At 41.2% G+C, this 13,137-nt stretch overlaps 1 long non-coding RNA gene across 1 annotated transcript in view; it reads left to right on the plus strand.

The window, feature by feature from the left end:
* Window positions 1-13,137, plus strand: part of LOC140208532 (uncharacterized) — a 106,551-nt gene that overhangs the window by 69,674 nt on the left and 23,740 nt on the right. The gene's annotated exons all lie outside the window — the stretch shown is intronic.

The raw sequence follows: 13,137 nt of genomic DNA on the forward strand, positions 1-13,137 counted from the left end.
AAACCCACATACTCATGGGGAGAATGTGCAAACTCCGTGGTGGGAATTGAACCTGGGTCGCCTGCAGCATAAAGCATTGTGCTAACCACTACACTACCATCCCACCTGGAACTTCATTGTAAAGTACTTCATTGTAAGAAACCTTGTCACAAAATGATAAGTGAATATAAACATACCATTGAAGTATACACAACTATACACAGCATTTCTTAACTGAGCAGCCTTTGGTCTAATGCAAATTTCTACTGTCCCTTTCTATAAGTTCCTAACAATGACTAGCCAAAGTTAATTATCAGCAGAGTGGCACTGCAGAACCACTGCCTCACAGTGGCAGAGAGTGGGTATCAGTTCTTATCTCATTTGCTGTCTCAGTGGAGCTTGCATGCTCTCCCAGTGACTGTGAGGGCTTCCTACAAGTTCTCCCCCTTTCTTCCCACATCCCAAAGATGTGCAGATTAGTAGGCCATTGCAAGTCACCCCTCGTGTATAGGCGAGTGGAAGCAGAATCTGGGAGGAGTTGATGAGATGTTGGGGAGAATAGATGCAGGATGAGTTAATGCAGGATTAATGTAAATGGGTGGATGCTGGTTATTACAGACTCAATGGGTTGAGGGTCCTGTTCTTATATTGCATCCCTCTAAATGACTCTAACTTTCCATAACTTGAGGACCTGTGTTTCTCCATTCCATGAATAACACTGAACATATGGTGAGAATTTACTGCCTTATCTATGGCATTTTGCATTCAACATTAACAAGGTCAAGGAACTGACTGTTGACTTTAAGAAGGAGAAGTTGGGAACGCATACTAATCCTCATGGGTGGGGTCTGTGGTGGAAAGGGTGATCAATTTCAAGATTCTGGGCATCAATATCTCAGAGGGTCTACCCTTGTCCCAACATACTGATGCAATCATGAGAAAGATCACACCAGCGGCTATACTTCAACAGGTGCTTGAAGAGATTTGGTGTGTCACCAAAGACAAGCAAATTTCTACAGATGTACTGCAAAGAACATTCTGACTTGTTGCATCACTGTCTGGAGGCACCGATAAAGTGGAACATAAGAGACTTCAAAGGGTTATAAACTCAGCCAGCTGCATCACGGGCACATGCCACCCTACAGTTGAGGGCATTTTCAAAAATGCCTCAAGGGATTGGCATCCATCCTTAAGGGCTCTCACCATCAAGATATTCTCTCTTGTTGTAACTATTCCTCTTTTGCATTACTTATTTATTTAGTTTTGGCTGGCAGAGTGGAGGCACATCCCCACAAAGGAGGTGTAAGGCGCTCCCTCCCTCCGCTAGCCTGCTTAGCACCTGCTTAGTGACCTCAGTCAGGGTCACGTGAATCCATGGGGGCAGGCGGTGGATGGTCGTATGAACAGCTGGTGCACATCACAATTCCTGGTTATGCGACCACTGGCACCAGGCAGACAATCTCAGAAGAGTATTGATAATGGCTCGGGTCACCCAACTTATAAAGACACTGCCCTGAAGAAGCAAACCATTTTTGTAGAATTTGTCAAGAAAGATCATAGTTATGGACTATGATGTCCACAGCTTATGACACAGAACATTGATGATGATGATAATTTATTTATTTATTTATTATTTCAACATTGTAATTTGTTCTGCCTGTACTGTATTGCTGCCAAAATACAACAAATTTCATGATTAATGTCTGTGTCAATAAACCTGATTCTGAAAGTGATCCTGAATTTTTTTCCCCATATATAAGCGATTGCTGTGTCCAGACCTGGACTGAATGCAGATTAATTTGATTGACCATACGGTAGCAATGTATCCCAGCCAACTGCACTCTCAGGATATGGGTGCCTCGGGCTGGTTCAGCATTTATTCTAATGGGTTTTGAACTGAATGGCTCACTGAAACAATTTAAGAAGGAACCACATTGTGGATATGCCTTCACATTTAAGACAGACTGGCAAGGCTGAAACTGCTCCTTCCTTAAAGAATATTACCTTCCTTCTTCTATTCCCCATTCTAACTTTTACCTCCTCTCATCTGCCTATTACTTCCCCTGGTCCCCCATCCTTCCCTTTCTCCTCAGGTCCACACTACTCTCCTATCAGATTCCTTCATCTTCATTGACCTTTCCCACTCATCTGGCTTCACCCATCACCTTCTAGCCAGACTCCTCCCCTTCTCTCACCTTTTCATTCTGGCATCTTCCCCCTTCCTTTCCAGTCCTGAAGAAGGGTCTCGGACTGAAACATCAACTGTTTATTCATTTCCATAGATGCTGCCTGACCTGCTGAGTTCCTCCAGCATTGTGCGTGTTAGAGGAACTCAGCAGGTCAGGCAGATGTTATTAAAAATAAACACCAAGTAGTTTCTTGCTCACTATCACCATGTTGACAGAAGTTTGTCCTTTATTAGGATCTACTTATTTTAATTAAACTAAACTTTAACGTTAGGTAATTTAAATTCTGCATATTCCATTGTGGGATTTGAAGTCATGCCCCCAACTCATTGCTTCAGGCCTCTTGACTATGTCTAGTTTAGTATCCGTGCATTAGACAACCATTCTCTCCTTCAACACATTTTGATCTGAATACTTTGCCAGTTGGATCTTGTGGAGAAATCGATTGTTCATTAGCTGAATGCACACGAAACGCTGGAGGAACTCAGTAGGTCAGACCTCTATAGAAATGAAAAAACAGTTGAAGTTTCGGGACGAGACCCTTCATGAGGACAGCAGTTTCATCCATTAGATTGTACATTCATTAGGACTGTATATTCATTAGATCATAGTTTTCATGATCAGTAATGGAAGGAGGGTTATTCTAGTCACTCTGTACGAAGGATGGGTTTTTATAGTTACTTCTTATGATCACATAAGCACTGTCACTGAATATCTCAACTTTTGGACACAATCAAATGATTTCTCCTCAAAGGATCAGTTATTTATTTACTTATTACCGGCTGATATGGAATATCTCATATAATTCAACATTTAATTAATGTATAGGTCAGAATATTTCCGTGCATTTATACACATGAGATTGAAAGATAAATTAATCATCATTACCTTTAGTCATACACAGGAAATTACTTTATATCCTTGGCTGATTTGAAACTTTTTTTTGATAATACAAAATGACCAATAATACAAAACCAAGTCTCACCTTGTCCTGCGCCATTCAATCTTAAGTACCTTGTAGCCCCAACCCTAACCCCTCAAAATAATGACTCAGAGGTGCAATTCTCACTCAATGGGGATAAAGTCCTGCTGTATATACAAAATGAGGATCCTGCTAATGCCGCTTAAGTTGACAACTTCTGGTTCTGCTATTGTTAATCCTGGTCAGGAGATATTCAGCGCACCATTATTCAGGTTGGCCTCATCATCTTTCACATGGCACAAGCAAATACTTGTTGCATTGCACAGTGCACTTCCTTTGCACGTTATTTGTTTGTCAGTCTTTGCTTGGGTGTGTTTTTTCATTGATCCTATTATACTTCTTTGTTTTCCTGTGAATGCCTGCAAGAAAATGAATCTCAAGGTAGTATATGGTAATATACATGCACTTTAATAATAAATTTACTTTGAACTTTGAACTGGGAGGGTTTGCTTTCAAACAAGAAGAAACACACAGAAAGGGTGTGACTAATATTCATCTCTTATGGCAACGTTACAGTGATCTGAGCATTCAGTCATAATTATCATTCAAAGGGCCTAACATCTTCAAAGAGATGGAATAGGAAAAGGAAAATTTACAAGGATGTTGCTGTGCCTAGAAGACCTGAGTTATATGCAAATATTGAATAGATTAGGACTTTATTCCTTGGAATGTAGAAGATTAAGTGGAGATTTTATAGAGGTATACAAAATTATGAGGGGTATAGATAGGGTAAATGCAAACAGGCTTTTTCCTCTGCAGTTGGGTGGGACTACAACCAGAGGTTATGGGCTAAGGGTGAAAGATGAAAAGTTAAGGAACCATGAAGGGAAACCTCTTCACTCAGAGGGCTGTGAGAGTGTGGAATAAGCTGCCAGCACAAGTGCTGCATGCAAGCTACATTTTAATGTTTAAGAGAAGTTTAGATGGGTACGTGGATTGTAGAAGTATGGAGGGCTGTGGACCCAGTGCAGGTTGATAAGAGTAGTTAGTTTGGGACAGCATGGGAGCATAGGGGTTAGCATATTGCTTTACAGTACTAACAACCTGGGTTCAATCCCCACCACTGCCTCTAACGAGTTTGTACGCTCTCCTCATGATCATGTAGATTTCCTCTGGGTGCTCCAGATTCTTCCCACAGTCAAAAGATGTGGGAAGGTTGACTGATCATTGTAATTTGTCCCATGATTGGGCTAGGATTAAATTGGGGGATGGCTGGGTGGCATGACTTGAAGGCCTGGAACGGTCTGTTTCACACTGTAGCTCAGTAAATAAATATATAAATGATTCAGCATGGACTAGATGGGCTGAAGGGCCTGTTTCTATGCTGTACTTTTCAATGACCCTATGACTCTTTTGCATATTGCACTGCTTTTGCACATTGAATGTGTGTCAGTCTTTGTGTCATTGATTGTATTGTATTGAAGTTAAAACTGAAAATGTCACTCCACTCTTCAAGAAAGGAGAGAGGCAGAAGAAAGGAAATTATAGGCCTGTTAGTCTGACCTCAGTTATGATGTTAGAGTCGAATATTAAGGATGAGGTCTCAGGGTACTTGGAGGCACATGATCAAATAGGCTGTAGTCAGCATGGTTTCTTCAAGGGAAAATCTTGCCTGACAAATCTGGTGGAATTCTTTGAAGAAATAATAAGCAGGATAGGCAAAGCAGAATTGCTTAACAGGTTACAAGCCCATGATATTACAGGAAAGATTCCAGCATTGATAAAGCAGTAGCTGATTGACAGGAGGCAAGGAGTTGGAATGAAGGGACTTTTCTGGTTGGTTGCCAGTGATTATTGGTGTTCCACAGGGGTCTGTGTTGGGACCAAATCATTTTACGTTATATGTCAATGGTTTAGATGATGAAATTGATGGTTCTGTTGCAAAGTTTGCAGGTGATATGAATGGGGGGGATAGGTAGTTTTGAGGAAATAGAGAGCATACAGAAGGACTTGGACAGATTAAGAGAGTAGGCAACAAAACGGCAGACGGAATACAGTGCTGAGGAGTGTACGGTCATGCATTTTGATGGAAGGAAAGAAAAAGGTGACTATTTTCTAACTGGAGAGAAAATAAAAAAATCTGAGGTGCAAAGGGACTTGGGAGTCCTTCTGCAGGATTCCCTAAAGGTTAGTTTACAGATTAAGTCTATGGTGAGGAAGGCAAATGCAATGTTAGCATTCATTTCAAAAGGACTAGAATGTAGAAGCAAGGGTGTAATGTTGAGACTTTAAAAAGCACTGGTGAGGCCTCACTTGAAGTATTGTGAGCAGTTTTGGGCCCCTTATCTTAGAAAGAATGTGCTGAAACCAGAGAGGTTTCAAAGGAGTTCATGAAAATTATTCCAGGATTGAATGGTTTATTATATGAAGAACATTTGATAACTCAGGGCCTGTATTCGCTAGAATTCAGAAGAATGAGGGGTGACCTAATTGAAACCTATTGAATGTCTTTGATAGAGTGGATGTGGAAAGGATATTTCCTATGGTGGGAGAGTCAAAAACCAGAGGTATTTCTTCAGCCATAGTGGTAAATCTGTGGAATTCATTGCCACAGACAGCTATGGAGACTAAGTCTGTATGTATGTTTAAGGCTGAGGTTGATAGATTTCTCAATTGGTCAGATTATGAAGGGATACGGGGAGAAGGCAGAAAATTGGGGCTGAGAGGAAAATTGAATCAGCACTGATGAGATAGCAGAGCAGACTCAATGGGCCTAATGGCCTAATTCTGCTCCTATATCTTATGCTGTAATGGTCTTCTGATATTCCTTGTTTTCCAGTGAATGCCTGCAAGAAAATGAATCTCAGGGTGATAAATGGTATCATATATGCACTTTGTAATAAATTTACTTTGAACTTTGAACTGGGAGGGTTTTCATTCATAGAAGCAGAACCACATTGCAGGGGTGTGATTAACATTCACCTGTTCTGGTAATGTTATAGTGATCAAAGTGTTCAGTGATAATTATCATTCAAAGGGGCTAACACCAGTATACAGATGGAATAGGAATGAATGCATAGCCCAATCAACACTGAAGTCGACCGAACATTGTCACTAGTACATGTGATCTTGGGAACAGTGATGAAGAATGAAAGGGTGAGCTGGGGTGGTGAGTCAGTCAGGACAGCAGCAAGAACTAAAGTATGAAATATCCGCTCCAGTACAACTTCTAAACAAAAACTATGAAACTGGGCACTGAATTCATCGCAACACACACAAAAAATGCTGGTGAATGCAGCAGGCCAGGCAGCATCTACAGGAAGAGGTACAGTCGACGTTTCGGGCCGAGTCCCTTCGTCAGGACTAACTGAAAGAAGAGATAGTAAGAGATTTGAAAGTGGGAGGGGGAGGGAGAGATCTGAAATGATAGGAGAAGACAGGAGGGGGAGGGATGGAGCCAAGAGCTGGAAAGTTGATTGGCAAAAGGGATATGAGGCTGGAGAAGGGAGAGGATCATGGGATGGGAGGCCTAGGGAGAAAGAAAGGGGGAGGGGGAGAAAACCCATAGGATGGGCAAGGAGTTATAGTGAGAGGGACAGAGGGAGAAAAAAGAGAGAAAAAAAGGGGGAAAAGAAAAATAAATAAATAAATAAATAAATCAGGGATGGGGTACGAAGGGGAGATGAGGCATTAACGGAAGTTAGAGAAGTCAATGTTCATGCCATCAGGTTGGAGGCTACCCAGACGGAATATAAGGTGTTGTTCCTCCAACCTGAGTGTGGCTTCATCTTGACAGTAGAGGAGGCCATGGATAGACACATCAGAATGGGAATGGGATGTGGAATTAAAATGTGTGGCCACTGGGAGATCCTGCTTTCTCTGGCGGATAGAGTGTAGGTGTTCAGCGAAACGGTCTCCCAGCCTGCATCGGTTCTCGCCAATATATAGAAGGCCACATCGGGAGCACCAGACGCAGTATATCACCCCAGCCAACTCACAGGTGAAGTGTTGCCTCATCTGGAAGGACTGTCTGGGGCCCTGAATGGTGGTGAGGGAGGAAGTGTTAGGGCATGTGTAGCATTTGTTCCGCTTACAAGGATAAGTGCTGGGAGGGAGATCGATGGGAAGGGATGGGGGGGGGAACGAATGGACAAGAGAGTCACGTATGTTCAACTGCACATTGAAGTAAATAATGAGGGTTCCTACCTCTCCCACATTCAAAAGCAGTGATTGCTAGACCCCTGAAACCATGGCAGTGAAAATTATGTTCCTCCATCTGTGGATTATACTGTGACACGTACTTAAATTCTACTTGGTATTCACTGGAGAGAGGCTGGAGGGTGAAGGGAGGGATGTACTGATATTCTAGAAATTGGCTGTGTCAGGAAGAAAGAAGAGTTGGAAATATTGGAGTATATGCAGTGGATAAATCTCCAGGGATTGATCTACCTCAGGAGTTAATGGAAGTAAGGGATGAGAAGCCTGGAAGCTGCCGGCTTGTAAGTTTTACATCAATAGCAGGGAAGTTGTTGGAGAAGATTCTGAGAGGCAAGATTTATGTTTGCTTGGAGAGGCAGGGACTGATTAGTAGAGTCAGGAGAGGAAGTCATGTCTCACAAAGCTGTATGAATATTTTGAGGAGATCACCAGGAAAATTGATGAGGGGCCTGTGGGTCTTAGATCAGCATCAACATTGGTGGGATGGTGGGAAATTGAATGTAACCCAACAAGTGTGGGTTAATGCAAACATTTGAAAATCTGCAGACACTGGAAGTAAAAAGCAACAGGTGCAAAATGCTTGAGGAACTTAGCAGGCCAAGCAGCATCTATGGAAATGAATAAACAATCAACGTTTCAGGCCGAGACCCTTCATCAGGACTGGAAAGGAAGAGGAGAAGTCAGAAGTGTAAGGTAACGCATTTTAGGAAGTCAAAATGACTTTAGCACCTGCTTAGCCCCCAGTCATAGTCATGTGAAGCTAAGGGAGCAGGTAGTTTGAGCCGTTCCATACCACAGGTCCTGGTTATGTGACCACTGTCTATAGGCAGACAGTCTCTTAAGGGTACTGATCATGGCTGGGTCACCTGTCTTGTAAAGTTACTTTGAAGGAGAAGCAAAGCGCTTCTGTAGAGAAATTTGTCAAGAACAATCATGGTTATGAGACCATGATAGTCTACATGGTACAACATGGCACATTGGTATGCTTACCATCATAGGCTGAGGCTCTGCATATATAAGTCACGCCTGTACAAAACATTGTTTTTAAGTGTACACTTAGAGTATTCTGTACAGTTCTGATCACCACATTACATGATGCAATCAAGAGAGTGCTGCAGAGATTTGCCAGAAGGTTGCCTGGACAAAGGACTGCAGGTCTAAGGGGAGTTTAGATAGGATGAGTTTCACTGGAATGAAGGAAGCTGCATAATCACCTTGTAGAGCTTTATAAAATTGTAGAGTCAGAATCTATGACAAGATTATGTATACAGCTCACTGTTAATGGTTATTAATCTATAGATTTATTAAGTATGCACACAAGAAAATGAATCTTAGAGTAGTATATGGTGACATATAGGTACTTTGATAGAAATTTACCTTGAACTTTGAACCTTGAGACTGGTGACATACATGGAAAAGGGAATGACAAAGGCATTTAGTATGTTTACGATTCTGTATTGAAACACTTGAGTTTAAAAATTGGGACCTCATGTTACTCTTATACAAAAGATTATTTAGCTGCACCTAGAGAATTTGGTGCAGTTCTTGTCATCAGGCTACAGAAAGGATGTGGTAACATTAGAGAGAATGCAAAGGAATTTTTCCAGCATATTGCCTGGAGTGGAGGGCAGCAGTTATATGAAAAGTGTAAGTGGGCTGGGTTTGGTCTCACTGGAGTGCAGGAGGCTGAAGAGTGAAGTTTATAAAATTATGAGGAACAGGGATAGGATAGAAGATCAGAATGTTTGTCCCATGGTAGAGGAGTCTAAAATTAGAGGACACAAGTTTAAGTGAGGAGCACAAACTTAAAGGATATCTGAGGTATTAGCTTCCCACCTGGATGATGGTGAATATCTGGAATGATCTTTGAGAGAGAGCATTGAAAGAAGATACTTTTACAATGTTTAAAATGCATTTGTTCCAAGTGCTTGGATAGAAAAGGCATAAAAAGATATGGGACTAGTGCTGGCAAATATGGTTAATGTAGATAGACATCAAAGTCAAGTTCAAAGTAAATTTATTATCAAAGTACATTTATGTCATCATATGAGATTAATTTTTTTGCAGGCATTTGCAGGACAACAATGAAATGCAGTAGAATTTATGAAGAACTATACATGAATGGAGCTACACTCAACATGGGACTGGTGGACCAAAACAACCTGTTTCTCTGCAGGATACTTCTATGATTCAATGATATTTGATTGCTTTGTCAAGGGAAATAGGGTTTTCATTTGAGATAATTCTCACTATTATATACATCCATCAGGTTTCCCATCCACCCCACCTTCCTTTTCAATGTCCCAAAGGAAATAAACATCTATTTATCTAATGTTTCCTTACAGCTAAAATTTTCCAGCTTTGGCAAAGTCCTTGTAATTCTCCCCTGCACACTCTCACATCTTTCCTGGGGCTTAGTGACCGTAATTCAAGCAACATTGATAACTGACCTTCTTTATAGGTACCTGGATCCAAAACACTAGAGAAATGCCCCTAATGATGTCTTTGCAAAACCTTCGTTATTTACTCAAAGGATAAGTGAACCAATATTATGTTCCTCTCCAGGCTAACATTACCAACATGAAAACCTCGGTCTCCGAAAATTGTCAGCAGGTTTGTGTATGGTGCATTATTTGCATGTCTGACCGTAGGCTCTTGAATGAACCATTCTATTTCTAGCTCAACCAAGAGAAGAGATTAACAGGCGGTCAGGGATGAAAATATAAGAATGTGCTCAAAGTCTCCTTGAAGAAGTGTGTTTTCCTCATAGACTTGGGAACCTCTGGATCATGACTGTTTGGAGAAGAACCATTTAAAATGGCGATGGAAACTTTGATTCCATGCCCTGGGAAGTCCTGTGTAGGTCACACCTCCTTACACACTATCCATCCGTTATACCAGTTACTACCCCATCTTTGGAAGAGTCTTAAATCATTAACATGAGAAAGTCTACAGATGCTGGAAATTCCAAGCAATGCACACAAAATGCTGGAGGAACTCAGCAGGTCAAGCAGCATTTATGGAAATGAATGGATATCTGATGTTTCGGGCCGAGACCCTTCTTCAGGACACCTGAAGAGTCTGCAGCTCCCACATTGGCCTCATCAGTCCTCTCAGAACCCAGGGAATATAAGTGGAAGCTAGTCATTCTCAAATGCAAGGGAAAGTGTGTGAAGAAGAAGACATAGGAGTCAGAGTGTGATCTCAAATGTACTGTAAAATTATGTATTAATTTATTTATTGATTGATTGAGATACACCACAAATAGGCCCTTCCAGCCCATCAAACTATGCCATCCAGCGACCCCTGATTTAACCACTGCCTAATCACCGGACAATCTACAATGACCAATGAACGTACCAACTGGTACTTCTTTAGACTGTGGGAGGAAACCGGACTACCCGGAGGATTACCACATGGTCACAGGGAGAACATACAAACTCCTTACAGACAGTAACAGGGATTGAACCCTGGTCGCTGCTACTGTAAAGCCTTGCACTAGCCACTATGCTACCGTGCCGCCCAATAACTTAATATTTGCTTTGGGGACTTTATCACAGTTTGAATTTTGTCATGCAAAGGCTGAATAATCCTTTCTAATGTTGCTTTGAAGGGGTTAACACAAACCCCTGCTGTATGATATGGTCTCTAACCCTCTGCTGAACCAACAATGCTTGTTTCAACAGTCTATGTGATAGATATTCTACAAAGCTCTGATTGGTTGGGCGTGTAACAAGAGTGTAACTAGGATAATGTTTATCAAACCAAGGCCATGCTCATCATACAGGAGCAATATTATACAAAATGCTACAAACTTTTTATTTTGCTACATTTATAGCAATCTCATATTAATACTGGCTTTCTGGACAGGTTTGAAAGGACCTATGCTGTTCAATCCAACTATCTACATATGCAATAGTTTCAAATAGCTCGTGGACCAAGTTGAGAAGTTTGCTTGAGAAGTTATCTCATTGCAAGGAATACCAGGCAAAATGCTGATATTTATTTTACTGGTTCATGGTCATGTCTAGCTGAGGTAAAATAAAGAATAAAGTTTAAAATCTATGTAAACCTGTGACCCAGCTGTGGTGGGAGCAGCAATGGGTAAGTAAATTCTGGGCTAAACAGAGATGATAGAACAGGGAGGAAAGCAAATGTGAAGTGTTGGAATAGTCAAAGTTGTGCCTAAGCATGAAAGATAGGCTCAATATAACCATGTTGTAATAAGAAACAGACACGTAAATGGCTCATCTTTCCAGATGGGAAAATGTATAACATATGTCAAAGTCATTACAGTGAAAAAGGAAGCCATTTGTTCTATTGAGTTTGTACTAGCTCCATGTAAAGCAATCCAATTAACCTCATTCCCTGGCACTTCTGCCTCAGTCTTGCAAACTACTTACACTCAAGTGCTTACCCAGTTCTCTATGAAAGCCTGAGTGTTTCTATTTTTAACCACGGCGAGTTTCAGGTGACCAGAATTGCCTACTTAAAAGTGTTTATCAAACATTCTCCCCTGTATCTTTTAGATGAGGGTTTACAAACACAACTTTCAGCAAATGGAGCGCGCTAACTCAGTAGATACTGTAACCTGATCCTAAAGGTCTGCTCACAGTGAAATGACTTGAAAGTGTAACTCTGTTTTCTCTGTCTACACATGCTGCTGAGTGTCACAGAGTCATAGACTCTATGACACTTCCCAATGCTGCAAAGTGCTTCCAGCATTTTCCACAGTCGTTATACTTTGTGAGATGTTAATCTGAATGGGACCAATGCTAACCTAATGGTTTTTGCCACCAATGGCTATGAAGAGAACACTGCAGTCGATATCAATCAACACACATCAAAGTTGCTGGTGGGCGCAGCAGGCCGCGCAGCATCTCTAGGAAGAGGTACAGTCCTCTTCCTAGAGATGCTGCCTGGCCTGCTGCATTCACCAGCAACTTTGATGTGTGTTGCTTGAATTTCCAGCATCTGCAGATTTCCTCGTGTTTGCGACTGTAGTCGATATCTTCATTCCATTTTGACTAATCACGGAGATATGATATCCAAGAGTAAGGGAATATGAATGCAGCTCAGGAAGCAAAGCAACCCTGATCATTATAATAAAGGTCACCATTGCAAGTTGGAGTTGAGAGAGAGTGGAGCTTTTGGGAAACTGAGCAAGGAAAGACTTGAAATTGCATACTTCCTTTCAAGTCACTTTCAGTGAGTCGAAAATCACAGCTAATGTGGGGAATGTGATAGCCAATTTGTTATGGCATGCTCCTGTAAACACCAAAGTGACGATGAGCAGATAACCTGCATTGCTAACATTGGTCAAAGGATACATACTTTCCAAGACACCAGTAAAAACTCTGCTAATCTCTGAGATACTGAATCAGAACCAGAATCAAGTTTATTTTCACTGGCATATGCCGTAACATTTGTTGTGTTGTGGCAGCAGTACATTGTAATACATAAAAGATTACTATAAATTGCAATAAGGAATATAAAAAGAAAAATAAGCAGTGAAAAAGAGGGAGTAGTGTTCATAGAGTGTTCACAAATCTGATGGGAAATCTCTTCTCCAAATTAATTTAGATGGACACAAAAGATGTGAAACAGATAAAAAGCATTCAGGCCTAAGCCTTAAGGTCAGGCTATCACCCAGGCCATGACTTGTCCTCATTGCTGTCACTTGGAATGAGGTAAAGAAGCCTGAAGGCACACACTCGATGATTCAGGTACAGCTCCTTCCCCTCTGCCATCCGATTTCTGAATGGACATTGAATCCATGAACACTATCTCACTACTTTTTTATTTCTATTTTTGCACTACTTATTTAATTAA

This window comes from Mobula birostris, chromosome 2, assembly GCF_030028105.1.
Source record: "Mobula birostris isolate sMobBir1 chromosome 2, sMobBir1.hap1, whole genome shotgun sequence".
Classification (NCBI taxonomy): Eukaryota; Metazoa; Chordata; class Chondrichthyes; order Myliobatiformes; family Myliobatidae; genus Mobula; species Mobula birostris.